This window comes from Bubalus kerabau, chromosome 22 (genome assembly GCF_029407905.1).
Source record: "Bubalus kerabau isolate K-KA32 ecotype Philippines breed swamp buffalo chromosome 22, PCC_UOA_SB_1v2, whole genome shotgun sequence".
NCBI lineage: Eukaryota > Metazoa > Chordata > Mammalia > Artiodactyla > Bovidae > Bubalus > Bubalus kerabau.
Window position 1 is genome coordinate 1643257 of NC_073645.1, and position 22245 is coordinate 1665501.

At 38.7% G+C, this 22245-nt stretch overlaps 1 pseudogene; it reads right to left on the reverse strand.

Moving 5' to 3' along the window:
- Positions 1-4356: 4356 nt before the first annotated feature.
- LOC129637073 (ankyrin repeat domain-containing protein 26-like) overlaps positions 4357-22245 on the reverse strand; it is an 84508-nt pseudogene continuing 66619 nt past the window's right edge.

Here is a 22245-nt window from a genome sequence, read left to right on the forward strand (position 1 = left end):
GATGCTGAAGCTGAAACTCCAGTACTTGGCCCACCTCATGGGAGAGTGTTGACTCATTGGAAAAGACTGTGATGCTGGGAGGGATTTGGGGCAAGAGGAGAAGGGGACGACAGAGGATGAGATGGCTGGATGGCATCACTGATTCAACGGACATGAGTCTGGGTGAACTCTGGGAGTTGGTGACGGACAGGGAGGCCTGGCATGCTGCGATTCATGGGGTTGCAAAGAGTCGGACATGACTGAGCGACTAATCTGATCTGATCGATTCAATGGACGTGTTTAAACAAACTCCGGGAGATGGTAAAGGACAGGGAAGCAAGGCGTGTTGCAGTTGATGGGGTCACAGAGTTGGACACGACTGAGCAATGAAACAATAACATGCAGAGGTTCACAAAGAAATGTGACTGTAAGGGGTGACTACAACTGGGGGTTGATATAAGTCAGTTCAGTAGCTCAGTCGTGTCTGACTCTTTGTGACCGTATGGACTGCGCCACGCCAGGCTTCCCTGTCCATCACTAACTCCTGGAACTTATTCAAACTCATCTCCATTGAGTCAGTGATGCCATCTAACCATATCATCTCTGTCATCCTCTTTTCCTCCCGCCTTCAATCTTTCCCAGCATCAGGGTCTTTCCCAGCTAGTCAGTTCTTCAAATCAGATGGCCAAAGTATTGGAGTTTCAACTTTAGCATCAGTCCTTCCAATGAATATTCAGGACTGATTTCCTTTAGGATTGATTTGTTGGATCTCTTTGCAGTCCAAGGACCTCTCAAGAGTCCTCTCCAACACCACAGTTCAAAAGCATCAATACTTCGGGGCTTGGCCTTCTTTTTAGTCCAACTCTCACATACATACATCACCACTGGAAAAACCATAGCTTTGACCAGACAGAACTTTGTCGGTTAAGTAATGTCTCTGCTTTCTAATATGCTGTCCAGGTTGGTCATATATTTTTCTTCCAAGGAGGAAGCATCTTTTAATTTCAAGGCTGCAGTCACCATCTGCAGAGATTTTGGAGCCCAGAAAAATAAAGTATCTTACTGTTTCCATTGTTTCTCCATCTATTTGCACTGAAGTGGTGGGACCAAATGCCATGATCTTAGGTTTCTGAATCTTGAGTTTTAAGCCAACTTTTTCACTCTCCTCTTTCACTTTCATTAAGAGGTTCTTTAGTTTTTCTTCGTTTTCTGACATAAGGGTGGTGTCATATGCATATCTGAGATTATTGATATTTTCCCAGCAATCTTGATTCCAGCTTGTGCTTCATCCAGCTCAGCATTTTGCATGATGTACTCTGCATATAAGTTAAATAAACAGGGTGGCAATATACACAGCCTTGATGTACTCCTTTCCTGATTTGGAACCAGTATGTTGTTCCATGTCCTGTTATTGCTTCTTGACCAGCCCAGAATTTTGCATAATGTGCTCTGCATATAAGTTAAATAAGCAGAGTGACAATATAAAGCCTTGACATACCCCTTTCCCAATTTGGAACATGTCCTGTTGTTCCATGTCCAGTTATTGCTTCTTGACCTGCATACAGATTTCTTAGATGCAGGTCAGGTGATTCAGTATTCCCATCTCTTTAAGAATTTACCAGAGTTTTTTTGTGATCCACACAGTCAAACACTTTGGTGTAGTCAATAAAGCAGAAGTAGATGTTTTTCTGGAACTCTCTTGCTTTTTCGATGATCCACTGAATGTTGGCCATTTGATCTCTAGTTCCTCTGCTTTTTCTAAATCCAGCTTGAACATTTGGAAGTTCAAGGTTCACATACTATTGAAACCTGGCTTAGAGAATTTTGGGCATTACTTTGCTAGTGTGTGAGATGAGTTGTGCAGTAGTTTGAACAAGTTTTGGCATTGCCTTTCTTTGGGATTGGAATGAAAATGGACCTTTTCCCATCCTGCGGCCACTGCTGAGTTTTCCAAATTTGCTGACATGTTTAGTGCAGCATTGTAATAGCATCATCTTTTAGGATTTGAAATAGCTCAACCGGAATTTCAGCACCTCCACTAGCTTTGTTCATAGTGATGCTTCCTAAGGCCGTGACTTCACATTCCAGCATGTCTGGCTCTAGAGGAGTGGTCACACCTTTGTGGTTATCTGGGTCATGAAGATCTTTTTTGTTCAGTTCTTCTGTGTATTCTTGCCACCTCTTAATATCTTCTGCTTCTGTTAGGTCCATACAATTTCTGTCCTTTATTGCACCCATCTTTGCATGAAATGTTCCCTTGGTATCTCTAATTTTCTGGAAGAGATCTCTAGTCTTTCCTATTTTATTGTTTTCCTCTATTTCTTTGTATTGATCACTAAGGAAGACTTTCTTATCTCTTCTTGCTATTCTTTGGAACTCGGTATTGAGGAGGGTATATCTTTCCTTTTTTCCTTTACCTTTAGGTTCTCTTCTTTTCTCAGCTATTTGTAAGCCCTCCTCAGACAACCATTTTTCATTTTTGCATTTATTTTTCTTGGGGATGGTCTTGATCACTGTCTCCTCTATAATATTATGAACCTCCATCCATAGTTCTTCAGGCACTCTATTGGATCTAATCACTTAAATCTGTTTGTCACTTCTACTGTATAATCATAAGGGATTTGATTTAGGTCATACCTGAATGGCTGCAAAGAGTGTAATCAATCTCATTTCAGTATTGACCATCTGGTGAGGTCCATGTGTAGAGTCTTGCCTTATGTAGGTGGAATAGGGTGTTTGCTATGACCAGTGCATTCCCTCGGCAAAACTCTGTTAGCCTTTGCTTGCTTCGTTTTGGACTCCAAGGCCAAATTTTCCTGTTACTCCAGGTATCTCGTGGCTTCCTACTTTTTCATTCCAGTCCCCTACAATGAAAAGGACATCTTTTTTGGGTGTTAGTTCCAGAAGGTCTTGCAGGTCTTCAAAGAACGTTCAACATCAGCTTCTTCAGCATTAATGGAATTACTGGGAGTTGATATACTACTTAATAAATGATAGGGAGTAGGAGAAACAGGCATCTTCTGAATAACAGGTGACTTGGGCGAGGTACTTATAGGAGAACAAATAACATTCAGGAAGGATAAATGGTACCTTAGGAGGATATATGGAAGTTAGGGGAGTTTTGTGATAATGTCTGTTTGTCTGGTGCTTTCTCAAAAAAAAAAAAAAAAGTCTTCCAAGACTTTTTCCAAAAGGCAAAGCAAAAATAGATAGATTGGTAGATAGGTAAAGATGAGGTGAAAAGTCATAGGCAAATCTTATTTATCCAGAGTAACTTTCTCTAATTTTAACACTTCCTCCAAAAGTAAATCAAAAGCCAATTAAAACTGACTCAAATGCATTCTTTTCTATACTTAAATAATACACAGCTTCTTTATCCATTCATCTGTTGATGGACATCTAGGTTACTTCCATGTCCTAGCTACTGTACATAGTGCTGCAATGGACACTGGGGTACATGTGTCTTTTTTGAATTTGCTGTATGATGCAGGGAACCCAAAGTTGGTGCTTTGTGACAAACTAGAGGGGTGGAATGGGGAGGGAGGTTCAAGAAGGAGGGGCCATACACATACCTATGGCCAATTCAAGTTAATGTTTGGCAGAAACCATCACAATATTGTAAAGTAATTATCCCCTAGTTAAGAATAAAAATTATAAAAAGTTAATCATTTAAAAGGCAAAAACTCATGCAAATCTTATTTCCCCATGAGGAAAGGCCTATGAATCTGTGTTTAAAGTTACATATAGTAAGTTTTATGCCACTATTAACAATTGCAACACATCAAAACATTGACAGAAGCCATAACAGCAATATCTAAATCTTTAGGTAGTGATGAAAACTGGAAAATACAAAAATGATATCAATCAACACCACTAAATATTAATGACAAGTCTGCTTGTTTGGGTGCTGTTTAAATAGCTGGTATTAGAGCTCAATCTGAGTTTGTAAAGGGCGTCCCTGGCGGCTAAAATGGTAAAGAATCTACCTGCCATGCAGGTGACCTCCGTTTTATCCCAGGATCTAGAAGATCCCCTTGAGAAGGGAATGGCTCCCCATTCCAGTATTCTTGCCTAGAGAATTCCATGGACAGAGGAACCTGGTGGGCTACAGTCCATGGGGTCACACAGAGTCAGAAACAATTGAATGACTAACACTATCACTTACAATATGGAAAATTCAACAGTGCTGATGTTTAAATCTGCTAAAAAGTAACTTAGATGCAGAGAAACATCACTTAAAATGTTATATAAATTTTCATCATACACACATAATACAAAAATATTTTCCTTTAATAAAGATTTTCTCATCATGTTTAATGGAAAACAACAAAATATCATGGAAACAGTCCAGTAGAGAAACTTTTCCTATTTATCTTTCTAAATCATGTATTTTTCCTTCCAAATCTGTATATCTTGTTCATCTGTTTACAAAAATAGGTCATCACACACATTTGACCCATCTGTAGATCCTCAAGAAGGCACTCTAAAGGCATCAGATGCAAACTGAGCATCAACTGAAAGAAAAGGAAAGAATTATATTTTTTACCTAAAATACTTGGGTTAACTAAGATTAGTAAAACAAACAAGCAAACCCTGAGACCTTTCCTAGTATTCTGAAAAATGAAATATATCTATAGATGATACAACATAAAATACTAATCAAGATTACAATTTTATAATTTGCTTATGGTCGCATGTGGGGCTGAGTATCAGAGCTCCTGGTTTTCTCATTCTTCATTCATGTACTCATGCAATTGAGTGAATTGATGAACACTCATGTATTCATGCAAAGTTCTGTGACAAGCACTGGAATTACAAGATGAAGGTGACCCAGTCCACCCTGAAAAACGATATGTCCTAAACTAGAAAAACAAACAGGCAATTTCCATACAGAGTCACAAATTCTAAGATATAAAAGATGGCACAAGTAACACTCAGGAGGGGAAGCCAGCTTTGGGTCAATACTGCAAGCTTTTTGGTGGAGGTGATATGTATGTAGCTACCTGAAGGACAGGAAAAAGTACAAGAGATAGAGGGGAGAAGCACGTACAAAGACCGGAGGTGAGCAAATGAATCTGTGGGATCCTACATAGTCTGTCTGGTTAGATGCAGAGCTAAGCAGCAGAGTAAGGTTGTAAAGAGATAAGGCCAACTACTTTGGCAGGACCCAAATTGATGTGGGTGTTTGGAGCATTTCCTGAGGGTAAAAGATAAACTGGTGATGTATCTAGTGACAGAGAAATTTTAAAGTCACCCACCAAGTGACAGCTACACAAACGTGGCTGCTTGAGTCTGGGTTTCCTAGCCTTAACCACTACCAGACACTTGAGAAGTTGATGAGTGGCACGTTTTCTGAGAATTGTGTCAGGGTGTAGGAAGATAGCTCCACAGGGATGGAGGAAGTAGAAGAAGGATACAGCTAGAAATAAAAAGAAATACACAGACCTTCAGAGACTGTTTTTCAAGCTATGGTACATGATGAATAAATGAAAAAAGATATTTTTCACCATGACTGCTCATATTTTCACATTTTTCATTAGCTATGTATAAAAAAATATTTAATATAGCATCTGTTATCCAAACAATGGAAAGAGATACCATTTGTTGTTTACAGTGTATTTCAGGAATCAATGTCTAAATTTAATTCATACATTTTGGCAACATACCTTCTCTTAATGCTCTAGCTATACTCCTGTCCAACTCCCGCTGTGTCTGAAATCAGTCACATATTTATCTTTAAGATAAACAAGTTATATGCTTATAACTTATTAAATGTGACTTTTAAATAATACTTTTAGAGACTAGACCTAACCTGAAGATTACCTCAGTAGAAAAAAAAAAATAATCACATAAAAAAAGAAAATGAATTCCTACTTATTCTGCTTATAGATAACAGAGAACATACATATGGAATGCTATTTAGATTAATTTGATAAAAAGTACAATAAATATCAGTCTATCAAGTACACATAATTTCAGAGAATTAGGGAATGACCCATCATCTTTGGAATGATCCGTAAGATTACTATCGTCTCCCCTAAAAGCTCCTGGCCTATATATGTACTTCTGAGATTTTATTTTGATTTCTAGGTGAGGATCCTGTTCAAATGGCAGAAGTAGTTCGAGTCGAATGTTAATAAGGAGAACACATCTATGATTTTCTTTAAACTTTTTCCATTTAACGAAAACACAGAAAGGTGAGAAAATTATTTACAAGAAAATGTATATAATGTATATACATGTATATATATATATATATATATATATATATATATGTTGTATAATATACATACAAATATATATAATACATATAAATCATGCCAGCAAGATTTAATTCTGAAGATGTTTAGTGAGAAGGATTCTCTCATAAGTGTTAGTTTTCAAACTATGTCCCATAGAAGGGGAAGGTCCCACAGAGGTCACTGCAAGGTTGAGGAACAGAGAAGTCACAGCTGCAGGGGCTCTGGCCACTCTTTGGCTAAATGGTTCTATACTTGTCTCCATTTTATATAACATGGTTCCACGCAAAAGATTTTTTTTAGAAGGTTGTTTTCTTTGAAAAAACAAAACAAAACAAAACAAAAACTTTTGTAAGGTATGAGACTCACTGATTTACTCAAACTTCCTAGTTCTACAAAAGAAGTAACAAAGCCAATGGCATTCTTACTGAGTCCTGTGCCAGCTACTTCCGCAGGTTAAAAAAAAAAAAAAAAAAAACATAGATTTTTAACTATAACATGGACAAAATGAATATATAAATCCATCTTATATAATTAACAATGCTTGTGGCATGACATGACTTTCTAACTAAATTATGTGCTTTAAATGCATAAATAAGAATAAATCAATAGCAAACTCCTATTTGTAGCAGTTGATATAGTTAATTTAGAATGTATAAATATTTTTTAAAAACAAGACAGAGAAATTGTAGGAGAAAATCTTTATTGAATCAAGCAGGCCAAAACTGAAGAGATTCGTCCTTAAAAGGATGTTCATTTCCTCCAGATAAAACCTGATTAACTAAAATCAGTCAACATTGAATTATCCACATTTTGGGTTATGTAGAGCAAAATTTAAAACATGCAACAGATCTCTCTTTACTGTCTAGCATACTTCTATCCAAGCTCTCATCATTAGTTTGTTTATACAAAAAGTATGAGTGTAATCTCAGTTATAATCTAAATCTGGTCAGAAATGACAGTTGAACTTCATTTCCTCAGCCTGAAGTTTCAAGGGGAGGACTTATAGTCCTACCCTCCATATGAGAAGAGAGGAGATTTATCTAATGGGTGAGTTTGGGACAAGGAACTAAGAAGTGCTTGCTTGGTTCCAAATCTTTTCTTTGAAAAGATGTTATGTGCCCACAGAGCTAGGAGCCACAAAACATTTAGATCTAGTTGTCTAGCCTTTTGGGTGCAGGAAATTACAGCTCCAAGGCCTTTAAAAGACCTTTTAATTCAAGGGAATAAAATATCAAGACTGAGTTACGAGCAGTTATTTAGGCTCTTCAACATTTAGGAGACCACACCTTTAATCTTTTGACTGACTCCCGATATATTGTAGGGTTGTTTCCTCATATTGAAACTGCTAATATTCCAAAACAATAAAACTACTATCTTCTCCTTGTTATCTGATTTACAGAAAGAGATTAAACACAGAGATAAAAAATATTTTGTGGGACATAGAGCCCATTCCAGCTTGCCCGGCCATTTACATGAAGGAAATGCTTTGGCAGATGCGTTGACTAAAGTAATTGCTTTAAACTTACATAAAAAGATTGATAAGGCAAAAAATTCTCACAAAATTCACCATCAAAATGCAGCTGGTTTAAGGTATAAATTTCATATCCCTAGTAAAACAGCCAGACAAACAGTAAAGTTATGTCCAAATTGTAAATAATCACTTAAACATAAACACATAGGGGCAGACTACAATGATGAGACACTAGATGCCTGAATTACAGGCTACCACTCGGCCCCTGGTCAAGTAAAAAGATTTCCTTACTGGAGAGTTAAAAAGGCCAGATGTGTTGCTAACTTGTGGGAGAGGGTATGCTTGTATATTTCTACAGAATGCAGATTCTCTGATTTGGATCTCAGACAAATTCGTCATGTCACATTCCCCAAAGACCAGGTTCGCGGCGCGTGCACTCGCTCGCTCCCCCTCCCCCAGCCAGCTCTCGCCTCCGCACCACCAGCAGCGCCCTGCACCCTCCTCGCTGCACCCTGTGACCCAGAGCAAAGAAGTCTGTGCAGCGAGTGAGGGCCAGAGAGGAAATCGCACCCGTGGAGTGCTGTCCAGACCAGTGCGGCCCTGCCAGTGGGAGGGGAACGCCTAGAGCCCAAGCGGTGGGGGCTAGCCCTAGTCTGTAAACCCCGCCCCTCCGCCCACCTTAGATGCCGAGGCCCACAGCCTACCACTCGCGTTCTGCCTCCTGCTGCTGGGGACACTGCTCCCCGCGGCCGACACCTACAGCTGCTCCTTGGTTCATCTTGTTTAAACCCTCAATATAATGTTTGCTCCTTTGTAATGTTACAACGTCCACCTTATCTTATGATGTAACCATTTATTGAATTATGGTCTTGCTGTATTACAACAACTACAGGATTTAATGTGGACACGACAGTTTGTGGGCTTACTTATCTTGGGAATAGCAGCTTTGATAAGTACAATTACTTCTGTTACTGTGGCAGCAATATCATTGACTCAACAAGTACATACTGCTCAATATGTTGATTCTATGTCCAAAAATGTTTCTTTAGCATTGGCAACACAGGAAGCTATAGACAGAAAATTAGAAATGAGGGTAGACGCCCTAGAGGAAGCAGTAATACATATTGGGACTGAATTGCAGGCTTCAAAGGTGAAAATGGCATTGTCCTGTCATGCTGACTACCGGTGGATATGTGTAACACCCCTGAAAGTAAATGAGACAGATTTTAAATGGGAAAAGATTAAAAACCATATTTCAGGTATCTGGAACAGCTCTGGCATTGGTTTAGACTCAGGGAAACTTCACAATCAAATAGCAACCATGGAACACTCCCGATTAGATTTTACTGCCGCTGGAACAGCAAATGATTTCTTCTATACTTTCTCTAACTACATCTCAGGAAAGAATATTCTGTCTACCATCCTTAGCTATGCTGCGGTGGCTGCTTTAATTCTGCTTCTCATAATCATTCTTCCTTGTATTGTCAGGATTCTTCCACAAAGCATTCAGAGGCTCGTGACTGAGCTACATCTGGCTGTTTTAAGAAATAAAAAAGGCGGAGATGCCGGGAGCCAGCGAGAGACATTCCACTCGTGACAAAGGTCATGAGGAAGGAGACTCAGCATATGCAAAGGCGGGATCGAGCCTTGGGAGTCCCCCCGGATATTCTCAAGCATCTACCCCCAAAAAACCAGAGTCTGCCTACTTTATTGCTTTGTGCTCTCACCTCTGACTTTACTGGGGGCTGTCCCCCACCACCATCTCACTCTCTCTGTCAAAGAGTTAACTTACAGCTCCAATTATTAAAGTTCCTGGGCAACTAGGAGTGTTTAAATCCAAACCCCTCAGATGGCTCTCTAACTCGCCTGACAAGTTTACCTGGACTCCTACAGCTATGCATATGATTGTTTACAGTCTCCCAGCCTCGAGGGGCACGGGAAGCTTAAGATATTCAAATAGCTTAGAGCCTCTCAGAGTTAGAAACTGTCAGAATAAAACTAGTAAAAGATTTAAATGATGAGCCAATGCTTGTTGCCAAGTTTTCACATCCCCTGTATTGTATCCTTGAATGTGTATTAATATAGTTGGTATGTAGAAAAAAATATAAGTAGTGGCCTTGGTTTTAGCAACTTTAGACCCTTAAGGTAATAAATTCTTTCCTTTGTTGTAATCCCATTACACATCCGCCCTATAGGAATGCAATTTTATCTTCAGAAGATGGTGCCAAACCTTAAAATAATTACTCTTAGAGAAAATAAGTCTTTGTTGATAAGTCTTTGTCAAGAGTCATAAAATGTTAATAGGCCTTCTGGCCAGAAGATGATGTAAATCACCTAAACCATTTGTATACGATAAATTTGCAGGATAGAGACCCTGGTTTTTGATAAGGATCAAAGACTGCTGACTTTGCATCCCCTATTATCCTCTATGTGTAACTTAGGGTATATAAGCCCCTGTTGAAAATAAAGCTACAGGCCTTGCTCATCAAAGCTTGGTCTCCCCATGTCATTCTTCCCCTCAATTTCCAGCTGAGTCTCCATCTGGAGGGCGTATATCCTCTGTAACCATTTATTTGCCTGGGCTTCTAAGACCCACTCAAGAAGGTGTCTAAGGTGGGGCACCTTCCACTATTCAAGAGGGCACCTGTGGCCTCCGTGGTCAGAGCTAACCTGGTGTCACAGGTTATATTTATTTTCCATGTAAACCAAGCTACTCAGCTTCTTTTCTCCACTGAATTTTCCTACTGAGCTATCCTCATTCTATTACTCTTTATATCTTTGATAAATAAATAAATAAATAGGTCGCTGAAGCCATCTCTCCTTTGAATACCCTGGATCAGCCGGGGCTGGACCCCAGCACACAGCACTGTGAACTTGGGTCTGCAGTAGGCAGCCTGTGTCTGGGATGAGGGTCAAGCATTTGCTTCCTCCACTTAGGCCTGCATGGGGAAGTGTCTGACTTGGGAGGAAGTTTTCAGAGGCCCGCTGTCACTGCACACCTAAAGCACATCCTCCAGTTTCACGGCTCTCAAGTACTAAGACCCAACATAGCCGCAGTGCTGTTGACGAAACTTTAGGTTGCTCTTCTATGACGGCAAGATGTCAAATGAGAAAACAATTTGAGACTGCATTTAACAAGGGCTACTTGTCTCTGCATCACCAACATCACAGAAACACTATCAAAATGATAAACCCGTGTGCACAGATTGAAATGGATATTTTAACCACAATGATTACACAGTGAAAACTGATTGCAATTTCAAGACTCCCATACCATTCATCCAGATGATGTCAAGATAGAGATAAAGTGAGCTTCATTTATAATTTTTAAATGTTTTCATTAACTACAAATTTAGAAACATTCTACAACTGCTCAGCAAGATAGTTTTTAGAAATTTAAATCAAAATTCTCATACTCTTGTACAAGAAAATAACAAAAAATGTTAACCTAAAACTAGAAACTAATCTTCTGATTTAGTATTACAAGTTTGTTTAATTCATAAAAAGGATTTATATAGGATTCTTTCAAATAAAAACACATCCATATGTGGTTAGTGTTTAGATGCCAGTGATTCACTTATGTTTGCTGTTGCTAAGTCACTTTAGTCATGTCCGACTCTGTGCGACCCCATAGACTGCAGCCCCACCAGGGTCCCCCATCCCTGGGATTCTCCAGGCAAGAACACTTGAGTGGGTTGCAATTTCCTTCTCCAATGCATGAAAATGAAAAGTGAAAGTGAAGTCACTCAGTCATGTCTGACTCTTCACGACCCCATGGACTGCAGCCTACCAGGCTCCTCTGTCCATGGGCTTTTCCTGGCAAAAGTATTGGAGTGGGTTGCCATTGTCACTTATGCTTAGGAGTAGATAAACTGTGGTGGGTACAGCAAAACGTGGAAATGATTATGAACCACTGCTAAAGTGAAATCAATTAGAAAGTAAGTCAAACATCTTAAAGTATACTTTCAGTTACTAGGCAATAAGATTTCATTTCTAAAGTAGAATTTCAATGCAGCTTTTCAAGAAATTTAAAAAGTATCTCTTAAAAACAGAAATCTAGGACAAAAAAAAATCATTACATGTCTCCTTGATAAGCACAGTTAATGACAGATTTTACTTACTGTGCATAAGTCAAATAAACAACTCAGAAGTTCACCAAATTAAAAACAAGGATCATTCATATCAGAAATCTGAAGCCCAATGAACAAAAGATAATAGAACTAACCTTGGTCAAGTAAGTCTCCATGCTATTATTCAAAGCGCATGGAATTGAGGTAGAAAAGCCTATGTTTGCTCTTGGAGTAAGATTTCCATTGAGCACTAAAGGATTACTGAAATTAACATCACAAGGGGACTCCAGGACTGGCCTCGTGCTAAGAGGGCTGAGTAAAGATCTGTTGTGCTCTTTCTTCACCTCAAGTTTGTTGCTGATCACTGCCAGCCTCTCATGAGTCCTGGGGAAGATGGAAAACACCAACTTTACTCATGTTTCCCTAAATTATCTGCATTTTTAAAGTTGCCATATAGTAAATGGAATTCCTAATAAACTGTTTGAACACTGAAAAAACAGAGCAGACCTCCTGTAAATAATGATAGTTGTAACCTTCTTCTAAAGAAGTACACATGTGTCTAGGGCTCCTCAAGTCACAAATTACAGTTGGGAGAGGAAAGAAAGGGCATCAGAGAGAAAGGGAGGTGGCCTCACGCTGACATCTGCTGCCCTCTGGGACACACCTGCCTCCAGGAAACAGTTCAGGAATGAAGAAACACCCCATCCCACAAAGCCACTTTCAAGCATTTGCTTTCACCATTTTTGAATACATGTTTCACTCATGACCTCGGAGAAATTAAGCTTTTGGCTCTGAGGTATCACTTAGAGCCACAATCTCAAGGGAGGATGAAAAAGTCAAAGGGTGAGGCTGAAAAGAGCTAAAACAGCGCCAGGATCAATTACAAGTATCCCCTGCTTTTCCAAAGTTCATTTTATGTTACTTCACTTCTACGAAGGGCCTAGGTCAGTACCTGTTTTTGATGATAGAGAAGAAAAAAAAAAAACCTGAAGACAATTTCTGGTCTCATTTAAAAAGCCAAATCTCTAAACAGTGTTCAGTGTACGGTTTTACAGCGAGAGGCATCACACTCCCCAAGCAGGGAGACTGGCCCCACTGAGCGCCTTCCCTGGAAACCACACCCCACATCTCAGCATCAAGTCGCCACAGCCCTAAGTCCTGTCTGGGAGCACCTGTGCTTCACTTGTGCATATTCATTTTATGTATCAACTAGCAGAATGTGTCCTTGGGTACCTGCTTCTTTGCTTTATGCTGCCTTGGCTTATGAAAGGCTTCATAGGAGTGCTCTGCTTTCAGATAGTTGGGGAAACTTGGACTAGGCACTGCAGGTGGGATCTGCTCTTTTCATTCTCCAGACCCCTCAGTCAGGTCACTATATTACTTTTAGCCACTTTGTGATTTACCCTGCCTTTAACCCATGTGTTAATTTCCCCCTATTTCATAAGTATGCCTTTACATAGTGTGGAAAAACTTGATACAGTACTAATAGTTTGTCTTAAGGCGCCCCCTTAGCAGTGACCGTGTAGTTAGTTTTCACTTCCTACTAATCTCATGTACCCCACTCTATAAAAATTAGGCTTTAGAGACAAATTAATGAACTAAATTTAGTTTCTGTGATTCTGTGTTTTGACTTACTTTTCTAGTTTATCTTCCAATGACTTCCTAACTTCACATTCTCATAGGTAGAGTTGCTTATATTTTTCCAACTCTGCTTTATTAGAATCTTCTTGCAAACTTTTCATTTTGGAGAGTTCAGATTCCAAGTCTTTAATTCTGAGTTCCATCTGTTGAAATTCAGCTTGTGTCTAAGGCAAATTGAAAAAGATAACATTTTAAAAATAACCATTAACCTGGAAAATTATACTTGTTCCCTTTAGTTTTGAGTCAGTGATTCAGAGAGCAATTTCAAGGGTGGAAAAAAAAAAAAAGAGTAAAAGTTTAAAACAATTATCAATAATGTGAAGTGAATTAAATCTGAATTATAAAATTAAAGTGGAATCACTGTTATAGTAGTACTTATATAATCTGATAATTCAAATAATAAGAGGATCAACTTAAATTTTAAAAATTGAGCAAGACGACTTAAGAATAATTCAAGAGGATGGTACCAGTTTTAAACCACAATATTTTCTTTTCTTACTAATGATCTTGTTTTTTACCAATTGGTCTTATAAGTAAAAGGATTCTGTAGTGAGAATCATTCTGAAAGATCAATTTAGTGACAACTGTGATGGAAACTGAAGTATTTAAAGGAAAAACAAGCGCCTCCCTTCCTTCCAGAAATCTACAAAACTAACTGCTCTAAGGGAGGTAGAGGAAACACGTTAAGCTGTATAGATCCAAAATGTAATGTACAGTGAAAGTGAATACAAGCATATGACAGATCAACAAATTAACCTACAAAAATAGGTTAACTTTTTTTCATTTCTCTACGAGATCCTGTCTCACTCTTTCTTCAGTCTCCTGTTGATATTGCTCTACTTGACTGTGTTCTATCATATTCATTTCTGACTTCTGAGGTTCACTACTTCTTGCTCCAACTTCTTTTTCTTCTTCCCTAGTTTTTAAACTTTCTTTTTCATTAGTTTCATAGATAATAACTCATGTTGAAAAACTTGATTTTTTGCATCCAGGTGCAGACATTTTGAAGATGCAGTTTCCAGCTCTGCTGGAAAATCAGCAGTCTTCAAGAATAAAAAGATACTGTTTGCTAGTGAAGAAAGTGGACTGAGCACAGCCTAACTCAAACCCAGGATCAAATAAATACAATGGTATCTGTATTGTAGAATGTAGGACCAGAGATTACTCAGAGAATCAAGAAAGAAATTCAAACCACCAAGAGTCACAAAATATGTTCTTCACTGTCATCTTTTTCAAACAACAATTGCACTTGACTTTACACTGTTTTATTGTTCTATAATAATGTTTTTCTATCTTTCTTCATAAAATGACTACAAGTCACCTCTTAGTAGAATGTCTCTTACTCCTCCTCACATCTTAATGTCCCAGGATTTTAAAGAAGTTTGAGGGATACTTTATTGAGTTATCTAGGGCTAAGTCCCTCCCAAAAGAAGACTGTGAGAATAAGACTCTAATTAATAAATCTTGTAAATATGGATTCTAATCCCATGAGCCTTTTTCTGAAGTACAAAGACTTTGCTAATTTGAATTGCATTCCCAAGAAAATTATTTGCAAAGTTAAAGAAATCCCATTTCCTAACAGTTTACAGAGATGATCCACTCACTTTTCTGAACAACAACAACAACAAAAAATGCCTCATTCTTGTAATTCTTTGTTACTGTCCATTTATGCAAGACAAGTGCTGTGCATATCAATGAATATTCCGTTACACCAATGTATACTTAGCCAAGATTCCCCCTCATGGAAGAAATGTCAACAGTGTAAAATTAGGGGTTAAACTGTTCCTCAAATACTAGGTAACAAGCGCTGATGTGAAAAGGCTCAAAGAGCTGGAGAGTCACAAAAGCTCCATGAAGGAGGAGAGACTGGACGCCAGGTCTGAAATAATGAAGGACTACCCAAGAGGAAAATAAACTAAAGACAGAAAGGACAGTCTGAGCAAGGGTCAAGAAAAGGTGAAATCAGCCAGCTAATTTTGAGGATAAGATCCAACCACAGGGAAATAAAAACATGTACACACAGAATCATGGAAATCAATGTTCACAACAGCATTATTAATAAGCGGAAACAACCCAAAGCTCCATCAAGTGATGATGGATACATGGCTTAGCTTACTGTTGACAACCAACAGAAATGGAAGAACTGATACTTGTTGTCACATGGATGAACTGTGAAAACACGACATCAAATGAGCAAAGCAAATCCCAAAGGAGCATACTGCATGATTCCATTTATATAAAACACGGAGGACAGGCATGTCTACAGAGACAGATATTAGACTGGGGTTTGCCTGGGGCTGAGGGAGATGGGAGGCCACGGGTGGTGGCTAAGGGATGCAGGGTTTCTTTTAGGGGGTGATGCGAATGGTCTAAAATTGACTGTAGTCACCGGTTACACCTTTCTAGACTAAGAGCTACTGAACTACATACACATGTTGCATGGGTGAATTCTATGATACGTCAATTATACTTCAATAGCTTTTAAAAAAATCCAATGGCAGGATCCAGATAATCTTCTTAATTCTCTAGTTTGGATGTACATATTCTACACCATCTGAGTAACTCCATGCTTTTACAATATCCTTAAAATGAAAAGGAAAGAAGGCAATGCCTAAACTTCAACTGGTTTGTATAATACCCTTTCTGCACAAGTTATTCTGAAATCCATGAAATAAATATATACAGAACTCTACAGCCATTCACAAAAGGAAAGATGAGAAATGATAATTTTCTGAATGTTCCATTAAATTAATATTATCCTCTGATTTTAATCTGGCTTCCTTCATCATGATAATACAGCTATCACTTTAAAAAGTATTGTTTCAAAGAAAAAAAAGCTCTCAACTTGTGTGAATAATGAGGCACAATTCTCAACTTTCCTAAGGGCAAATAATATAAGGAAAAATAATATAATGCAAATGGTAGGATGAAAGTTGGAGTTTAAGGAACGAGTGCATTATAAAGATAAGAAAATTGTAGTAAGTTACTTGCAACAAAAATACAGAAGAAAGCTGACCAGGAAAATGAGTGTCCTAAAACACTTTATCCTACATATTAACTGTTAACACGTTCAATTTCATAAATACCTGACTTGCGAGTAGACGTAGTTGTAGTAGTTTGCAATTGTTCTTCAAATCCTGTGCCTCAGCTTCTGATCTGATCAGTTGCTCAGTCATGTCCGACTCTTTGAGACCCCATGAATAGCAGCACGCCAGACCTCCCTGTCCATCACCAACTCCCGGAGTTCACCCAGATTCATGTCCATCGAGTCAGTGATGCCATCCAGCTATCTCATCCTCTGTCGTCCCCTTCTCCTCTTGCCTCCAATCCTTCCTAGCATCAGAGTCTTTTCCAATGAGTCAACACTTCACATGAGGTGGCCAAAGTACTGGAGCTTCAGCTTTAGCATCATTCCTTCCAAAGAAATCCCAGGACTGATCTCCTTCACAATGGACTGGTTGGATCTCCTTGCAGTCCAAGGGACTCTCAAGAGTCTTCTCCAACACCACAGTTGAAAAGCATCAATTCTCCAGTGCTCAGCCTTCTTCACAGTCCAACTCTCACATCCATACACCATTGGGGTCATCCATACATGACCACAGGAAAAACCATAACCTTGACTAGATGAACCTTTGTTGGCAAAATAATGTCTCTGCTTTCGAATACGCTATCTAGGTTGGTCATAACTTTTCTTCCAAGGAGGAAGTGTCTTTTAATTTCATGGCTGCAGTCACCATCTGCAGTGGTTTTGGAGCCCAGAAAAATAAAGTCTGACACTGTTTCCACTGTTTCCCCATCTATTTCCCATGAAGTGGTGGGACCGGATGCCATGATCTTCATTTTCTGAATGTTGAGCTTTAAGCCAACTTTTTCACTCTCCACTTTCACTTTCATCAAGAGGCTTTTGAGTTCCTCTTCACTTTCTGCCATAAGGGTGGTGTCATCTGCATATCTGAGGTTATTGATATTTCTCCTGGCAATCTTGATTCCAGCTTGTGTTTCTTCTAGTCCAGCGTTTCTCATGATGTACTCTACATATAAGTTAAATAAACAGGGTGACAATATACAGCCTTGACGAACTCCTTTTCCTATTTGGAACCAGTCTATTGTTCCATGTCCAGTTCTAACTGTTCCTTCCTCACCTGCATACAAATTTCTCAAGAGGCAGATCAGGTGGTCTGGTATTTCCATCTCTTTCAGAATTTTCCAGTTTATTGTGATCCACACACTCAAAGGCTTTGGCATAGTCAACAAAGCAGAAATATATGCTTTTCTGGAACTCTCTTGCTTTTTCTATCACCCAGCGGATGTTGGCAATTTGATCTTTGGTTCCTCTGCCTTTTCTAAAACCAGCTTGAACATCAGGAAGTTCACAGTTCACATATTGCTGAAGCCTGGCTTGGAGAATTTTGAGCATTACTTTAATAGCATGTGAGATGAGTGCAATTGTGCGGTAGTTTGAGCATTCTTTGGCATTGCCTTTCTTTGGGATTGGAATGAAAGCTGACCTTTTCCAGTCCTGTGGCCACTGCTGAGTTTTCCAAATTTGCTAGCATATTGAGTGCAGCACTTTCACAGCATCATCTTTCAGGATTTGGAAGAGCTCAACTGGAATTCCATCACCTCCACTAGCTTTGTTCATAGTGATGCTTTCTAAGGCCCACTTGACTTCACATTCCAGGATGTCTGGCTCTACGTCAGTGATCACACCATTGTGATTATCTGGGTCGTGAAGGTCTTCTTTTTGTACAGTTCTTCTGTGTATTCTTGCCATCTCTTCTTAATATCTTCTGCTTCTGTTAGGTCCATACCATTTCTGTCCTTTATCAAGCTCATCTTTGCATGAAACGTTCCTTTAGTATCTCTGATTTTCATGAAGAGATCCCTAGTCTTTCCCATTCTGTTGCTTTTCTCTATTTCTTTGCATTGACCCCTGAAGAAGGCTTTCTTATCTCTTCTTGCTATTCTTTGGAACTCTGCATTCAGATGTTTATATCTTTCCTTTTCTTCTTTGCTTTTCACTTCTCTTCTTTTCACAGCTATTTGTAAGACCTCCCCAGACAGCCATTTTGCTTTTTTGCATTTCTTTTCCATGGGGATATTCTTGATCCCTGTCTCCTGTACAATGTCACAAACCTCATTCCATAGTTCATCAGGCACTCTATCTAGCACAATAACATGACATGACTTTTAGTGAAGCCTCCGATCTTGTTGAAGTTGTCTCACAACTGCCTAATAAGATGCTCTGTCACTGAGTTTATAAAATCACTTTAGTATTATACTATGTTAATAATAGATAACTCCAACATATGGACTTTGAAAACTATCACCACAGACAGCAACTCACCTTCTTTTTCCTCCTCACTGACTCTGGTTATAGACACAGAAGGGGCCACCCTCCAGCCTTCCTGATATTAAGTTACTCAGACAAGGGATGTGGCCCCACTGTCCATGCCCTGCCCCTCCCAATAAATCTGCAGAGCTTCACCACCTCACGTCCAGAAAGAAATGAGCGTGTGGGTAGGAAAAGTGATGGAAAATTCCACACTGTGGAAGCATTGTGCAAACATTTTTCCTTTCATTTTTATTAGAAGCTTTGGTTAACTCAGATATCTTCACATTTTCCAACCAGTGCTCAGATCTTTCCAATAGATTCCTACCTCAGCAGAAAAAATGAGATCATTCCCTTGTGGCTTATCTATTTTATATCTAGTAGTGTGTCTATATTAATCCCAAACTCCTAATTTATCCCTCCTCCCCACCTTTGCACTTGGCTAATCACTCTATTCAATATTCTGTAGTCACCTACCTGGGAAAAGGAACTGAAAAATAATGCATATAGTGTACAAATAACTGAATTAACTTGCTGTACGTCTGAAACTAACACAAAATTGTAAATCAACCATATTCCAATATAAAAGAAAAATCTAATTTAAAAAAGTAGGTTGCTCCCATGGCCGTCAAGGAGCCTCGATAACCTGGCCTCTACCTGCCTCCAGACCGCACCTCCTACAACCCTCTCCCTGACTCACTCCATTCCTGCTGCTCACGAATCCTGCCATCCTTCATTTTTAGAGGACAAGCTTGTATTCAAATGATAGTAATTGATATGTAAAATGAGAATTATGAGCAAATTGTTTGTAAAAATGTTAAGTAAATCATAAATAGCAGTGGGAAGATTAAATCAAGAATAGTTTTGCTAAAGCTTACCACCTGAGTCCCAAATTATGATTTAATGATAAGTAGATACATTTGAAGAGTTGAGAGGCTTTAGGAATAAATGATTCAAGGCTAAAATGTTTCCCATATTAACTCAAATTGACATGAATAAAAATAAAATTGTACCAACAAATATAACAAAAAGTTATGACAAGCTACTGAAGCCAAAATACGATATATAAAATACAGCCTCTGGGAAACCTGGAATTGACTATCAAGATAATCCAGGTAACTGAAGCTTCATTTCAAAATATTCATTTCAGGTTTGAGCATTTCATTTATCTGCTTTGTCATGATACTGAAATGTGGTAACATAAAGATTAAAATTATTACCTTAATAAAGAGTAAATTACTAGTACCTGTCTATGTTATCAATTTAGAACTAAATCTCTTAACATTTCATAAATGACACGATGTCCCTACTCAAAGTAAAGGATTTCTTCGCTCTAATTTTTATTTGCTAGATACAAGGTATGCTTTTAGGCTGGTTTAGAGACCATAGATTCAAAGCCTGTGTATGTTTTATATTCAACTAGATTCAAAATTTAGCCAGAATCAAGAATTACTTTGAATTTTCTTTCAGGAAGTCTGAGAATTATTTCTCCTTCTGGATGCTCACTTCTCCTTCTGCTTTCTCATTTTCATACCAGTACATTCTCTCTTTTAAATGATTTCATTCCTTGATTAACTCCTTGTTTCTTTTCTCCAGAATCAGACCTTGTTTCTCATATTCGGCCTGAAGTTTTCTGACGATCTGCTGAAACTGGTCTTGGATGCTAATGACTGTCTTCTCTTTACTGTCGGCTCTGTTTTGTGTATTACACAGTTGCTGTCGGAGCAACATGCTTTCACTCTGGAGTTGAGATAATCTCTCCTCTAAGGATTCCTGCTTTCCAAGGTATGTATTCACTTTGCCTTGTTCATTCTGATACATGTGTTCAATTTCCTGCTTTTGACACTCTGATTGGCTTAGATCTCTCTGGACATGTTCTAACATCAAAGTCTTTTTTCTAAGATCATCTCTCATGTGATGCAGCTTGATTTTCAGCTTATTGAAAATACTTTCCACTGTAGATAGTTGCTGGGAAAGCGTCTCGTTGTTATCTTTTAGATTAGCCACATCGTACTTCATTTTGTCCGGCAAGCATAACCACTCGTCTCTTGCTCTCTGGAAGGCAAGTTCCAGATCTCTTTTTGATGTCTGATCTTGATCATGATCATGTAAGGCAGCAGCCAGTCTAGAACGGTAGGATTTCACCCGTTTCCAATCTTTGTTTACTTTCTTTTTCATTCTCCAGCTTAGAGTTTAGCATTGTATTCTCAGCTGTCAGAGCATTAAGCTGGCCTGTATAGTGGGATATAGTCTTTGTTAACGTTTCCTGATTCAGTCTTATTGCCTTTTGAAGATCATCATTCTTTACTTTGAGAATTTCAATGTCCTCCAAATAGTTCTCTTCCTTTTCCTGATGCTGATTTTTCAGTGCATCTATCTCCAGTCTTAGCATTGGCAATTTCATCCTGCAGCACGTGCTTTTTATGTAACAGGTCTTTGGCTTCTTCACAATTATCATAAACCTAAGTGAATCAAAGGAGATTTTTAGCTGGTACTCAGTAAAGTGACAGTCCATGATTTCTTCTGAAATGAAAGACTAACTTGTATGTTTATACAATGAAAAGACTGCACCAAGTGTGTCTCCAACAAGAATAAATAAGGTTCAATTTAGTCCTCAGACTTTATACAGGCAGAAATTCCCAAAGGTTCAAAAATTTAATGGAGGATAATGAATCCATGAAAGTCAAAAAGAAATACCAAGAGACTTTTCAAGAAGCTCAGAACTGGAAAGGCTTCTCTCTAAACTACAACAAACCCAGAAGGCTTAAAATAAAAGATTCATAAATCTGACTACACTTAAAAATTGCATCTGATGTGGAATATTTATATAATGGAAAACTAGTAAGCCATAAAAAAGAATAAAATAATGCTATTTGCAGCAACAGGGACGGACCTAGACATTATCACCCTAAGTGATATAAGTCAGACAAAGACAAGTATTATATCATACTGCTTATATGTAGAATTTAAAGTTAACTTATTCACACAACAGAAAGAGACTCATAGACACAGAAAACAAACTTATGGTGACCACAGGGGAAGGCAGGGTAGGGGAAGGGATAAATTAGGATGTTGGAATTAACATATACACACTAGTAGATATAAAATAACCAACAGAGATCTACTGTACAACATAAGGAACTACACTTAATATTCTGCAAGAAGAATCTGAAACGGAATATGTGTGTACATATGAGCGTGTGTGTGAGTGAGTGTGTATGTGTATTAGTCATTCAGTCATGTCCAACTCTTTGGGACCCCATAGACTATAGCCTGCCAGGATCCTCTGTCCATGGAATTTCCCAGGCAAGAATACTGGAATGGGTAGCCATTTCCTTCTCCAGGCTGCTGCTGCTACTCCTGCTAAGTAGTTTCAGTCGTGTCCGACTCTGTGTGACCCCGTAGACTGCAGCCCACCAGGCTCCCGCGTCCCAGGGGTTCTCCATGCAAGAACACTGGAGTGGGTTGCCATTTCCTTCTCCAATGCATGAAAGTGAAAAGTGAAAGTGA